The 14668-nt window shown below is 40.2% G+C and overlaps 1 long non-coding RNA gene across 1 annotated transcript in view; it reads left to right on the top strand.

Annotated features, from left to right (window-relative positions):
• LOC310704464 overlaps window positions 1-14287 on the top strand; it is a 34400-nt gene extending 20113 nt beyond the window's left edge. Inside the window, exon 3 of the long non-coding RNA XR_014524784.1 lies at window positions 14018-14287. This is a non-coding gene — a long non-coding RNA (uncharacterized lncRNA). The remainder of the gene's footprint in view (window positions 1-14017) is intronic.
• Window positions 14288-14668: the final 381 nt, after the last annotated feature.

The raw sequence follows: 14668 nt of genomic DNA, 5'->3' as shown, positions 1-14668 counted from the left end.
CTAGGTTTGGCTACCCCACATGTTAGCAATACATAGGCACAGTTAAAAAACATTTCCAGGCCTTTGGAATGTAATTATTAAGGGCTCATCCATACTTCCTTTTGTCTAACTGCTTTCTCCTGGGGAAAATCGCTCTGGGTTTTCTCTGGATTGATGTTTGCTCCGATTTAGAACTAAAGATCAGGTTTTCCTTGGGAAAGAATCAGGGGGGTCAAGTATAAAACTGTGCTTTCTAGGTATGAGACAAGTGGACATATGGATGAACCCTAAATCTTCCACCTCTGTGGCAGTTTTGTTACAATTTTGTGCAGTGGTGCCAACTTGAATAAAATATTGTGTGGGCCCAGGTAAGCCCCACCCTGCATAATCGATCACATGATGCAGTGCACAAACACCATTCGATGGAGACTCCCATCAACTATGTGGGGGGCCAGCCCCATCAAATATTTTGTTGTGGTGGTGAAAGCCCCCACAGCCCCTAAGAGTTGGCTCCTCTGGTTGTGTGAATGATGATTTTATTTATTTTAATTGTCATTTATGATCATCTGATTCACTTATATTGTTAGCCGCTCACTGTTCCCACTGACATTCATCAGGTAAAAACTTAACATTTCCCCTCAGGTTTTTGATAGACCATGATGACATTCGTAGCTTGTGTGCCACTGAAGCTTTCTGCTCCTGCGATGGGGTGAGGGGGGTATTATTGCTTTTACTGAATTGCACATGCTTTTGTGTAAATGTGTTCATATCATAACATACTATTACTTATGCTTTTGTATTTAAATATGTTGTAAGTCACTTGAAGAACTTTTTGTATAATAAACCAATAACTTGTTTAATATACCATTACTAACAATAATAGGAGGAGGAAGAGAAGGATATAAGACCATTGAAAGAAAAATATATTTCAAAGGATGACTTTGTCATCCTTCCAGCACCAGGCAAATATATTTCTATTCTCCCAGTCATTTGGACAGTGTCAATGATCAATCTTTTCATTACGTCTTTTGTTATTTTCATCCTTATGTGAATGGGGTGATTATTTATTTTGTTGGGTGTTTTTTGCCGACAAATACTTTTAGTATATTTGTTTCACTGTAAATGGACTTTCATTGATTATTTGTGTGCTGTTGTCCCTGTAAATAGCTTCAGGGCTATTTACGGCAGTGTGAAGTGATACATAAATTGAATTGAAATGGCTGTGCTGGCTGTTGCTCACCTCTTCGTGTCCATATTGCTTCTTGATCCTTTGCTTCCGAGGCTGTCAGGAATGGCCGTGTTCACCCTTTTTGTAGCACGAGGCATGAAAAATGCTGGCCATGTAATTATAAGAGTGAAGATTAGTATTTAATTTCACAAAGGCACTGATGTTTAGGGTGATGCCTCTTGGGAGCTTTCTCCTAAAGTACATGGAAGGTTCCACTAAGTTTAACTCAGAGTAGACCCATTTTAATTAATGATAAATGATGAAGTTAAGTCTGGTAATTTCAATGGGTCTACTCAACTTAGTTGAATACGACACTTGGAGTTCACATTTCTTTCCACCAGTGGGAGTATCTTTCTACCAACAACGGAGAAGAGATGCTTCAGAGGAAGAGGGGAATGAGTGGAAATTATCTCTATCCTTCTGCCAGTTGGATCCACCATGGACTGAAAGCCTACCTTGAATGTAAGGAGCTCTTCCATTCATTGAATCAAGGCTTAGGATCCAAACCCATGTGTTATTTTTATCTCCTGTGGGATTTTCAGGCTGCAAGTCATTATTATATAAAATGCTGATAGGGGAAAGAGTTGAGCTAGTAATAGCCATGGACCTTTCTGTTTCCCTTTTGTGTGTATTGCAATAAAATAGCATTATTGCATCCAGGGGCACATATATCAGTGTTCAGTGCACATATACCATTTCCCACTGTGCGACAGTACATTTATAATCATGAATAAAGAAAGGACTCCACCTTGCAGTGACATCTCCCCGTAAAAACTGGTTGCATAATCCACTTCTAATGTGTACAAAGCAAGCCACTGCTTTCTAACTGAGCATATAGTGTGACTGCCACAGTATATTGTATGCAGTGGTACCTTGGTTCTTGAGCATAATCTGTTCCGGAAGTCCGTTTGACTTCCAAAATGTTTGAAAACCAAGGCCCTGGAAACAATAGCCGACAACCACATCAGACGTTTGGCTTCTGAAAAATGTTCAAAAACTGGAACACTTACTTCTGGATTTTGGCATTCGGGAGCCGAAATGTTCAAGTACCAAGGTGTTCAAGAACCAAGATTCCACTGTATTTGAAATTTCAAAGTCCTAAGTCTTTTTAAAATGAAAGATAAATAATTAAAATATTTCTAAGGACCTATAATAATACTTCTGTGCTCTCCTATAAATAAAGGAACTCTCTATATGACCTGACTGGATAAAAAATAATGTTTACTTAGGAACTAAAGACTTGTGTGTAGTATTGATGTGATAGATGCTAACACAGTAGGAGAGTTTCTAATGCTATTCTAACGTTGAGTTCTATGACCAAAACCCGTTTTATGCCACATACTGCCCAGGGGTCTAATCCTATTATTGGTCAAGCGATAAAGTGATGAAATTCCCATTGACTTCAGCTGGAAGATCTCTGTGAAGATGGAGGGTTTGTTTGTTTTTTTAACTCCCCGGGGAACAAAATACATATACTGAACATTTCTACCAGCTCCCTTTGATTACCATCATGAGTAGCTAGGTTCTCAATGGTAATATATATATATATATATATATATATATATATATATATATAGGCTTATTAGATTTCTGTATGTTGAAGGAGGGGTGAAGATTTTGCTATGTGAAGGCACTTCCCACAAAGATGAAGCATTGGTATTATTAAAACGAATGCAAAGGCAAATAAGACATCATAATTACCATGTTGGGAAGTAACATTTAGAAATATTATTCAAGTTCCAGGAAAGAGTGAAGAAGGTCATGAAAAGTCATGTGAAAAACAACAAGAACGACACTTGATTATGCTCTTCTGGGGGAGAAAACAGGAGGCTCTTGAGTGTATTTGAAGCCTTGAAGTAAATATTATTTATTTGCTCCCAATATTTCTACCCTGTTTTTCTGAGGCTTATGCCCCACTCAGTGTGGCAGACATAAATTAAAATCACAATAAAATAAATTCATAGCATAAAGTTAGACAGATGTTTCAGAATAAGAAAAACCCAGCCCTCAACATGCCCCTATCTAAAGTGAAAGCCTGCTGGTATAGAATGGCCTTCAATGACTGACAGAAAAGGCAAGAAATGAGTTGTCTGGCTGAACTTACCTCAGAGCGCAAAGCTAGAGCTGCTATTCCTTTCTTGGCAAGCCAGAACACAGGCCAGGTAATGGGGTAATTTTAGAAGAGGCTCATAAATTTGTCATCTATCATGGATGTTTTTGTCAGAGCTCCATCTTGTTCCCATGGCTTTTTTGGTATGTGATAAGGTCTATTTAGCACGAGGTAAAGGATGGACAATTTCTAGGCTGGAGTGAATACTTTTCGCTCCTACCAGTGCTGATTACTGAACCAGAAGAAGCATTGGCCTCCTAAGACCTTCACATTCCGGCCTTGTGCATGATTTTCATTGGGACTTATTTACTCTCTATTTATCATTTTTTATTGCATTTATATCCCACCTTTTCTCCAAACAACAAGAATAACAACACCTCATGGTTGTCCCTCTTAGTTAATCCTCAAAATAAAAATGCATCAAAACACATATAGCACAAGAAATGACAAAATAGATATTCATTGTGGATAACAGTATGTTCACCATTTCCCAAACCAGTGGTGGGAATGTGCTGGATGAAGCATAAAAGGGAGCGTGTATGCAGTCTCCTACTCTTTCCTTCCTCCATCTATAACCTAAAGGAGATCAATACAGGGGCAGTCAAATCAATATATTGCTTGTTGTGATTAGATAGTTATATTGAGTACAATAAAGTCCTTACAACTTCAACCCATGGTATGTGCCCTTAGTTTGTATGTGAAAGAACTGTGCATGGCACACAAATAGCAATGGGCATTTGATAGAGGCTGGTAATCTGCAGCCCAGTGTTCTTTTATGGATTTTTTTTTAAAAGCAAACTTCTCAGTAGTTGATGTATGAGAAAAATATCATCTGACTGACATGGGACAGAAGTGCTTGAAGTGGGTGTGTATCCAGCAAAGGCAGTTGCCCTGAAGATTCATTCCCACGGTGTTTTATGTGTGAGCACCGTTTTAAGGCAAAAAATAATAATATCCAAAACCGCAGTATATTTTCCAGCATTGGGTGCATCAAACATCTCTGTTCAGATTCAGCAATCTCTTTGGAGTGCAGAAACTCTGATGTGCCTATGAAATCCCCCAAAACGAGGCTTCTTCGTTTATTTCAATGGAAGGTGCAATCCTGTGTGCCTCTCCTTTTTTGTTTTGCCTTCATATGTGCAAGCTTTATTCCTTCCCCAGGGAAATGAATTGAGAGCTAGTTACACTGGGGTGCTCCTAAAGTCTCAGTTGGGTGTAACAATATCTGAGACATGTCTCATTGCAATGTTGAATCTGTTTTGATGGCCATCTTTACAAGAGGGGGAATCAAATACACATAAAAATGTGAAAGGATTAACAGAACCCCATTCTTCCAACTGTAGTTGTGATGAGGTATTGCTCCGTTATCTAATGCCTGCTCTAATATGCCTCCCTTTTTATTTTATGTCTTTTGTTTTGTTTTCATTACGAACTACAAAATTCCCTTGAAGTCAGGAACGCAAAATACGCCATTCGTTTTCAGAAACACCCACAAGCTAATCTGGTGGTTTCCTTAAACTGTGTAATCTATCAAACCTAAACCATCAAAGGGCTGTTTACGTGCTTCATATCTGCAAACCACAAAAACATAACCTGTGGATCAGGCCTTGTACCCATGACCCACTTGACTTCTTGACATCTCAGAGGTTAGGCATTCCAAGCACGCGTAAGCAGGAAACGCCAAACTTCTTTCAGACACATCCTGGTTTGTGACTGCAGTGTGAATTAGAGCTGTGTGAAAACCCTGGGAAAAAATATGTTTTGGCATTTATGCTTATCCTTCTTTTCCTTTCCTTTCTCTTTCTCTCTTTTAGCTAAGTTTGTGGAGCGAGAATGATTTTAATTAATCAATGGAAAAATTAGAATACCGGAAAAATGAAGACAACCATGAATAAACTAGTGGGAGAAATCCTTCATCTTGAGAATGAGCTCCCACTTACAAATTGCCATGAATGATGAGATATATCAAAGTTGCCTTGGGGAATTACATTGAAATGGGATAAAATATCACCATTAAGTGGCACATCATCACTAATAGTTTAACAGCACAATCCCATGTATGTATGTCTACTCAGAAGTAAGACCAATGAATTCAATGGGACTTACTCCTGGGAAAGAGTGTATAGGATTGCAGCCTTATTAGTTTACTTAAGGGGAATGGTTCTATGAGATTTTTGTTGATTGGAGACACAAGGGTGACCATTTCCACTAGTAAAATAAATTAGTCTTCCTCTTCCTACAATAAATTTTTGCAAGGAAATGAAGCCTATTGGGTTTTTTAAACAATGGTTTTATGGGTAGCCAGAGGCAGATTAAAATATTGCACAGAAAAAAGATTAATTGTATCCCATGAATGAGAGATAAGAATAGAAAATAATACAACACACAGCATAGTCTGTTCTGCTGTTAATGACAGTCACTTAAAAGATGTCCACTGGTTGCCTAATAAGATGTGATCTAGGGAAACAGTGTGTGTTCTCTCTATTGTTAATCATACTCAGAATACACTCAATGAAATGAATGGAGATGACTAATTTAGGTCGATTAATTTCAGTGAACCAACTCTGAGTAAAACTTAGTTGGTTAAAGTCAAGAGATATAGGAAGGCATACAGCTATGTTAACATACGGATCACAGAAACAGAACAACAGAACACTGTGGCTTTTTAGGGGCCCTGAGTTTGACATCACAATTTGACTTTGATTTGTCTCAATACTAAGGCCACAAATGCCCATCCCTAGGACATACCACTGTTCTATGACTACATCATGGCTTATTATTCACCTGACAAACCTTCAGGTGTGACTTGAAACTTTTCAGTTAGGGCAAAATGCATTTGAAATTAGATGTTGAATTTGGAGAACTGGGGACCTTCTATAAATTCTAGCTTTAAGCCTCTTGTCTTTTGATTTATTTATATACTAGTTTATTTATTTTTTAATTACTCTTATTTGCCCTTAAATCCAACTGATCACATCAGGACTTTCTTCCGAATGGGATCAAGCAGCAAGTGTAATCAAGTTTGTTGGTAACATGCAAATTGCGGTTAGGCATTTCTTACTCCTGCTATTAGGGCTATTTTATTTACTCAGTGTAGGGTGTTACATATAGTATCCAAACCACATCCCTTTGAGTGAGGTCACCCTTTAGCTGACTTGTTTACTTCTCCACAAATATGATTAGCATACTGTTTATCAGCACTTTTATCTTCTGATTCTAAAATAAAATGTTTTGGCGTTGACATACTGGTTTTCTAAACACAGAAGGCAATGCATATTAATGTTTGCTTTATAAATAGATTTCAAACTGGAAGTCCACTATTATAGCATTTGAGTTTATCTATACTACCAGTAAAATCCCCACCCTGAGACTAAACCACTTCAGCATGCAAAGAAGGTTTGTTTGTTTAAAGAAATGCTTCCCCTGTGGGAAATTCCTTGTATGTGGAAATCTAGTATGTCAGGAAGACATCTAGAATAGATTGCTCTGCATCCCACATGCTACGTTTCTACAGCAAGGATTTTTATTTTATTTTTGTAAATGCAGGAATAATCAACTAACCTGGACTGCGAATGTAGCCCTGGCTCAGTGCAGCTCTGCCTGTGCTTTCTCTGAGCACTACGTGGTCTTGTATACATCATTATCACTTAGCTTCAGCCCCATTTGGAAATTTGAGAAAGAGGAACAGTTTTGCCTGGCACCTAAAGGTGTATAATGAAGGCGCCAGGCAAACCTCCCTGATGAGAGCATTCCACAAACAGGGAGCTGTTTCTTTTCCAACTGATAGTCTGTGACTATTGAGGCTCCTCAGACCTCACCGGGCTGCTGTTGTTTTATCTTCTTTGTTCTATTGGGTGTCTTTTTTAAAAGTACTTCCAAAATGGGGTTCACCCAAGAACACTGTTATCTCTCTCTTGTTCCTCAATGGTCCTGCTTTGGCTACAATCCTGTCAACAGCACATGAGCTTTCTATTAGAGGCAGAGAATAGTGATTCATGTAATGACAAATGAACCTGGATGTGATCCTTTGCATGATTTGCATATGGTGAAAGTGATATAGCACTTATTATTCTGAGGATGTATGCTGTTTACAATATTTAACTCCCACATTTCTTCATGTGGTCTTATATCAGAAAGAAATGACAGGAGCTTCCATTCTACATCTTTTTGGCCTATGTCAGTTGACCAGTAGCAGCCGTGGTTCAGAACTTGGCTCTGAGCTGTGCTCACACAGAGTTTACCAGATGGAAAGCTCTCCTAATTAGTTAAGTCTGCTTTAGTGTCCAAACAGAAGCTGGCAGGCATGACAGCTGCAAATACTTTCTCTTGCAACAGACAAGCTCCCATGCATCAGTAAGAATTAAATTCCTGTTTAAATAATCAGCAAATTAGATTAACTGACAAACAAATTAAAACAAACAACCTGAAGCCAAGCCTTTCTGTCCTACAAAGAAATGGAAAGTTCTGCAGTTTATCTCACATTGGAACTACTGAGGTGTTTGTTGTCACCTTGTACACACATAATGTTTCTGAAGCCTTAGCATCAGGATGGCCTGTGGACAAGGTGACTTGCATGAGCTATGCCCATTTCCCATCTTCACCTTGCAGAACTGTGGGGATGGAATTGGTGCAACAGGCAAAATACACCACACAGGATTCTCCTCGGATTTCCCGGTGGCCCAAATTTAATTTTCACAGCTTAATCCAACTATTCATAGGCAGCACATTCCCAGAGACCCAGGGTTGTTCCAAGACATTTTGCTGCTTGAGATGAAGGAAAAGATGACACCCACTCATTCCATGTTCAGAAGCCAAACTTACTAGCAGTTGGACCATACTTCAGTACTGGGAATGGGACAGAGGGCAATATGCAGTGAATGCATCCAGACAGTACAAGGATTTTCACTTGTGCAACAAGACTTTCTCCACTTCTCTGCACCCTGCACACTCTCCAAATCTGCTCTAGAGGGTTGGGGGAACCCCTAGAGCCGATTTTGGGGGTGCACAGGGGAAGGAGAAGGGGAGAACATTCCATTGCACAAGCAGAAGTCCTACACTAGAGAATACCTGGTGTTCTCCACCTCACATGGGGGTAGCCAGCAAGCTTAGGGGGCTTCAACAAAGATGAACATCCTGCAACAGAGGGGAATGGTGGCGGTGGCTTTCAGAAGAAATGGTGGGACACTGTCACTTTTCAAAGGTGGGTTAGTGGTTTGTGATAAATCAGCCAACCCGAGCTTAATTCAGGATTTGCTCACATTTTTACATTTAAATTTGATTATGTATTTGGTGGTTTTATATTTTGATTTTATGCTGTGAACCGCCCTGAAACTTGCGGGTATAGGGCGGTATATAAATTCAATAAACAATAATAATAACAGAATGAAATTCCATTCAGACCAACTGTCCCAAGCAAAAATTGGAAATGACAAGAGCAACAATAAAAATAGAGGGGGAAGCCTAGCATATATATATTCTATCTTTTACATCTGTCAAATGCTATAAAATGGCACCTACATGGAGCAGGAAGGAATTAAAATAAGATATTGATTCCACTGAGAGACTATGGCTGCATTCCTATACACACTCACTAGTGAGTGAGGCTCATTGAAGTTAATGGGACATCTGAGTAAACCTGCTGCAAACTACATTATGAAGAAAGGACCGTGTGTTTTGGAATCTTAGCTGCCATATTTGGACTTCTGAAACTATGCACCCTTCCCTTGGAGTAACACAATGGAATTTAACACAATGGAACTTAATAAGAGTGCACTTTTTGGTTTATGTGTCTTAATTTATGGGACCAACACGGCTACTAAAACATTAGTAATTCATTTTAATTCAGAAAGAAAGAAAGAAATCCGTTCCCAAAATGACTGGTGTACAAAGAGAATACTATTCTTCACTCCGATCTGTGGAGTTTAAGGTATCTTCAATAGCAAAATGCAAAAGCAATATCGAAAACTTGACAAGTTCCATATGTCTTTCTAAATGAGTCTACTTTTGGGAGGGGGTCTGCTTCCTTACTACCAGGGAAGTAGACAGCTTTAATTTTCTTAGTCTCTTGCATGAATTCCTAACCAAGCATTAAAAGCTACAATTGCAAAGTCTGAATGGCCCAGGGGGGTGGCAATATGATATGGAGTCTTTCAGCCCTAGGTCACTGGTTTGAATTTGGTCTAGGTTGGTATGGTAACCAAAATTCTTACCATATGACTGTTGAATATAGCCTTAAGTCTATTAATGAGTTGATGTTGTCTACATCCAAGCTTTCCAGCTGGCCTTGTTGACATTTTGAATGACCTTCTCACCTTTGGATATAGCCCATCCAGGTCATTGCTAAGGCACATTGATTGGGCAGTGATGGTAGCTCACATTACCTGTTTATAGGCTGCCTCAATAAACTGCCATTCAACATCCACAGCTATCTAGTTCCTTAAAATTCAAAGTACTAAGTAAGAACTGTATAGTTTATGGAATATATGAGGAACTGCAAGTTCCTCCCCTCCCCCCCAACCCCCCCCCCCATAATTTTCAAAATAGGCTTTGGAAAACATGTTTCTTGTGGATTAAAGACTTAGATTTTATATATTGCCAAAACAAGCTATCCAGCAGAATTATAAATAACACACAAATAGCTTTCTCTATAATTACTGTGGTCAATTATGCGAACGCCAGCAAATAGCTTTTTTCTGCAAACAAATATTTGGTTAGTGAAACTCTTCACTGGTGATTTTTAGGAGCAGACAAACTAGAACGGTAAAAGAACTAGCCCCACTCTGAACTGAAAACACAATGCATTAAATCCCACCTCAGTTAGAGCTGAGCAGCTCTGAACTACTCTCAAGGGTATATCTCGGACTTTTATGTAATATGCAGTTTTGGAAAATATAATGTTAAATTATGTCATTTGAGCAAAAACAATTTGGTGGAAATTTAAGACATCAGCCCTGGTAATCTCTAATATTTTTGCACAGTAATTTGGTGAAGTTGGCTTTGGTGTTTAGAGGCTTCGGTAACATACAATATGTTCTTAAAGGAAAAAATAAAGTAACAAAATCCATGCATATCTAATATTACGAAGAACACAGGGTTGCCACAAAAAATGGGACTAAGTTTCATCAGCAGACCTGTATTTTGTTTTTTGAAATACATAATTTTCCCTTTCATCTTTTATATGAGCTAAGCCTTCCTGGATGTGGTTATTAATTTCCTTAATATATATTTGAGCCCACTTTTCAGTTTGGAAATTAATTCTTGAAGTGGATAACAGCATAGGTTCTTGCTTTAATTTACCAAGACTCATAACGACTTGGGTCCAGAATACCATCCATCCCCTGCTTGATCACGGAGGTACTTGGGGGCAGTGTGACTGTCAGTGGTTCCCCCATAGCTCAGATGTAGGGTTTGTATCCACCAGGAGCCATGCGGCCCAGTTTTATGGAACTCTCTTCCAGCTGAGGTCAAATAGCCCCCCTTTCAGTTAAACAACAGGCACCTACTGAAGGCTTTATTATTATTATTCTAGCAGGCATTTTAACTGATTTCTACTTTTATAATTTTAGCTGGTTTTTCTTTTCATTGTGTTAAGTTTTTTGTACAAGGCTTAGATATAGCTAAGTAAGTGTATAAATTGTATAAATAAAAATAAATAAATAAGAACAAAAGTTTAACAGAGAATTACAGACTAAAACACATTTGGAGACATCATGTTGGGGCAGAGGTGTTTACCTGACCGCCTGGCAGGTGAATCACTGCTGCTTGCTGAATGGGGATATTTTCAGACAACCACCTTTCAGGGATTTTTCAGAGACTACAGTGAAAGAAAACAAATGTGTTCACTTATTCAAAATGAAGAAAATCGGCAGTCCAGTTGTCTGGGACCATCTTTGTGACCAGTTCTGGAAACATTGCTTTCCATTTAAATTTGCATCAGTCCCCCTTAGTGACATCATCATATGGCCAAACCTGATGTCGCCACTTCACTGTGTGGACTCAGAATGGCCAGGATTACTCTAGGGAAGGAGAAAGAAACCCTAACCAGAAAAAAGAAGGAGGAGGCACTGGGAACACACAGTAGTGGAGAGAGTGGGGAAAGATGACCCACTGAGGCATTCCACAAATACTGCAGGTAATATTTTGCCCCCAGTTTGTTTTTTAATTGAAAATAGAAATAGTTGAAGATTCACCATAAAGACTAGTGTGAAGAACCAGTGGTGCTCTCCACATGAACAAAGATCTTGAAAAAACTGTGTTGGTGAAAGCTAATGGTCAATGCCAAAGTTCTGCTTTTCATTTTAACTATACAGATATGACCATGCTGACAGTTTGTTTTGTGTTTATTGAAACTGTGTGTGTGTGTGTGTGTGTGTGTGTGGCAGCATGCCATTGCACTGCAAAACCAAGCAGTGCAGCAATAAAACATTTTTCCCTTGCTAGAAGAGGAAGTAAGGGATTTGTTTTCAAGAAGTAAATTGCTTCAAAACACAAGGGAAATCCTGAAGGTTTTAGCTGTTTTAACCCAGTGGGGGAAACTGCTGTAACTTCTTATTAGGAACAGGGGTGGGGTTGTTTTTTTAGCTCAGACTAACTGGCATGCCCGTCAATAAAGTATTAGCATACCAATCTCTTGTAACGTATTTTATTTACTTTTGTTATAGACTGAAGCAAGCCAGGTCCTCTCTACTATGGAAGGAAGTTTCACTTTTTATTTTATTCAGTTATAAAATGAAACAATCAGTGACCAAAAGCCCCTGGGGTGAAACAGGATTCGAGAGGACCTATCCTTCTTCCACTCCTCCTTTCTCAAACTAGATGTTGTTAATGCTACAATATCAATGTGCTCAGGGGACTGGCAAATCCGCTCCTCCCTTGGCCAGCTCCCTTAGCAAATTGAAAGTGTGTGCCAGAGAACATATCCCAGTATCCTTTAATAATACACTTGAGTAGCCAGCCAAGATGGAACAGCTTGGCCAGTTCTTCAGAGCATTCAGAGCATCACTCGGCAAATGTTGGCCTTCTTCTTCCTCCAGCATCCAACCCCTGAGGGGATAGTGGAGGCTGATCTAGTACAGCAAATAGGGAACTGTTCCACCAACCTCGGTATGTCTTCAGAGTCCCCACCCACCTGTTTTCTGACTTATGTCCACTCCAGGCACTGGGAATGGTTGTCAGCTTATTCCTCCTCCATCTTAGCATTGCCTTGATAGGACTCAACAAGGAGGACGATGGGAGCAAAACTAAAATAAATTGGCTCCACCTGGCATTGACTCTGTCTCCACCTATTGTTGGCCCCTCTCACTTCTATTCTACCACTCCCAATGAGCATTAGCCACCATAGTGAGGGGAGAATTACAGAAAAATGTGCAAGTGAGGATCATGGTCCAGGCCTCACCTGCCACCATCATTCTTCTGTAGCTTGCCACGAAGCTGAAAAGAGAAATAGTCAGGTCAGGTAAGCGAAGACAGAATTTATTTCCTTGTTTGAGAATGTCAGCAGTGGTAGAAGCACTTTATAGAGAGAGCTCTTCTTCTTCTTCTCCCATCCAGGACACAGCAGCACGAACATGGCATGAGCCAATGTACCTGGAGGTCCTGATAGCGAAATAAAGTTAAGATAAAAGTAGAAGAAGCCACACATGCCACCATTGCTAAAGGCAAGGGGCACATTCCACCCTCCTGCAAGTCAGAGAAATGGGCGCCCACATTTGCAGCCAGTGAACAGGACCATAATATTCAGGGGATCTTTGAGTGTACCCATAGTAAATGGGAAATCATATCCAGTTCTTGAATAGTATGTTGTGAATACTTACTATTGTGCACCATATGCACTGATGCCTTGCCTCCAGGAGCAGAATTAGAGTAAATCAGACCAAATAAAGACAAAAATAGGCCACGGTTCCATTGATTTCAGAAGTACATGAGGTTAGCTCAGCACTGGGCAAGGTTCAATGGTTGTGCAGCCTGCCTACTGTCTGATCCTACACTCAACCTGTTTGCTGGGGCACCTTTCTGGGTGTTGCCAGCCTAACCCTACTGGGGTGCAGGCCATGCATCATGGTTCCAGCTGGAAATGTGGGCTGTGCGGCAAAAGCTCCCCCACCCAAACCAGGGCAAAGACCAAGGACGAACACATTGTCCCCAAGACCCCATGTGAGGCTCTCACTTAAGGTCCAGATCTTGCCTAGTGCCTTTTCCCACTGGAGCTGTGAGAGAAATATGTATTAAATATGCCTAACAATGCAAACAGCTTTTATTGGGACAGCTTTTATTGGGTGGAAGGCAAAATCCTCACCACCAAGGGCCAATTAGGTGTGAGCTAAAATTGTTTCTGGCTCCGTCAGGCAGCAGCAACCCATGTTCTCAGCAGAAGACCTCATCTTGAGAGAGGGTGGGTGGGGAAGCCATGTTCTAAGCAAGCCTGGCCTTGCTGCCAGGACCACCTTTTATAGTTGGGGAATGCCCAGGGAATCTTCTGAGGCCAGGCCAGCAAGACAGATGACCACTGCCTCCTGGGTGCTTGCCAGGCAGGACACCTAAAGCAGGCCAACCACAGGAGGGAGCTGCAGCAAATTGGGAGTTAAAGTGATTGTATGCAAGTACTCTTCTTTCCTCATTTACCTAACATATCTCACTCCATTATCCATTCTCTCTCTCTCTCTCTCTCTCTCTCTCTCTCTTTTTCTCTCTGTCTCCTACAGATGTAGATACAGTTTGAATGAAGCAAATCCAGCTGTGGCAGGTGCAGACTGGCTAGTGTCTTTGTCATTACCAACTCCTCTTCTACAATGCCTGGAATAGCTATATATGTGTGTGTGCACGACACACACACACACACACACACACACACACACACATTGTTAAGGTGATGAACAAACATTTACATAAATGAACATATGTGTACCATGAAATAGCCTTCCTAACTCATGAAGGCAGAAGAGGCTGAATAAATCTACTGTGACTATTCTAAATGCTGTTATCTGTCTTCATTGTTCATTCATAATAGAAATCTCGGGCTATGTATATGGAAAGGCACAGCCTTTGACTAAGACTGACATCCTATATGCACATCCCAGAAACACACTTACCCGGAAGCATGCACCATTGAACTCAGTGGGACACCCCTCTGAGTAGTCATGTATAGAGTTGCACTGCTATTTAGTCTGTGGGAATGTTTTCATTCTCCTTTGTGAAGAGTTTGCTGGGGATCTCTCTGTACAAGTTAGGATGGACTTCCTGTGCAAGCATTTGTGAAGGTTTTTGCTTCTCTTGGGTCCTAGCAGACTTTTCTTTAGATTCAAGGAAAAGCAGCTTGCCTGAAGCCCTTTGGGAACTGTGGTATTTGCTATGTG

The sequence above is a fragment of the Podarcis liolepis genome (genome assembly GCF_965112155.1).
Source record: "Podarcis liolepis genome assembly, chromosome: 3".
In the NCBI taxonomy this organism is placed as follows: Eukaryota; Metazoa; Chordata; class Lepidosauria; order Squamata; family Lacertidae; genus Podarcis; species Podarcis liolepis.
The sequence above is the reverse complement of the archived record's forward strand: the minus strand, read 5'-3'. Positions and strand labels throughout refer to the sequence as shown.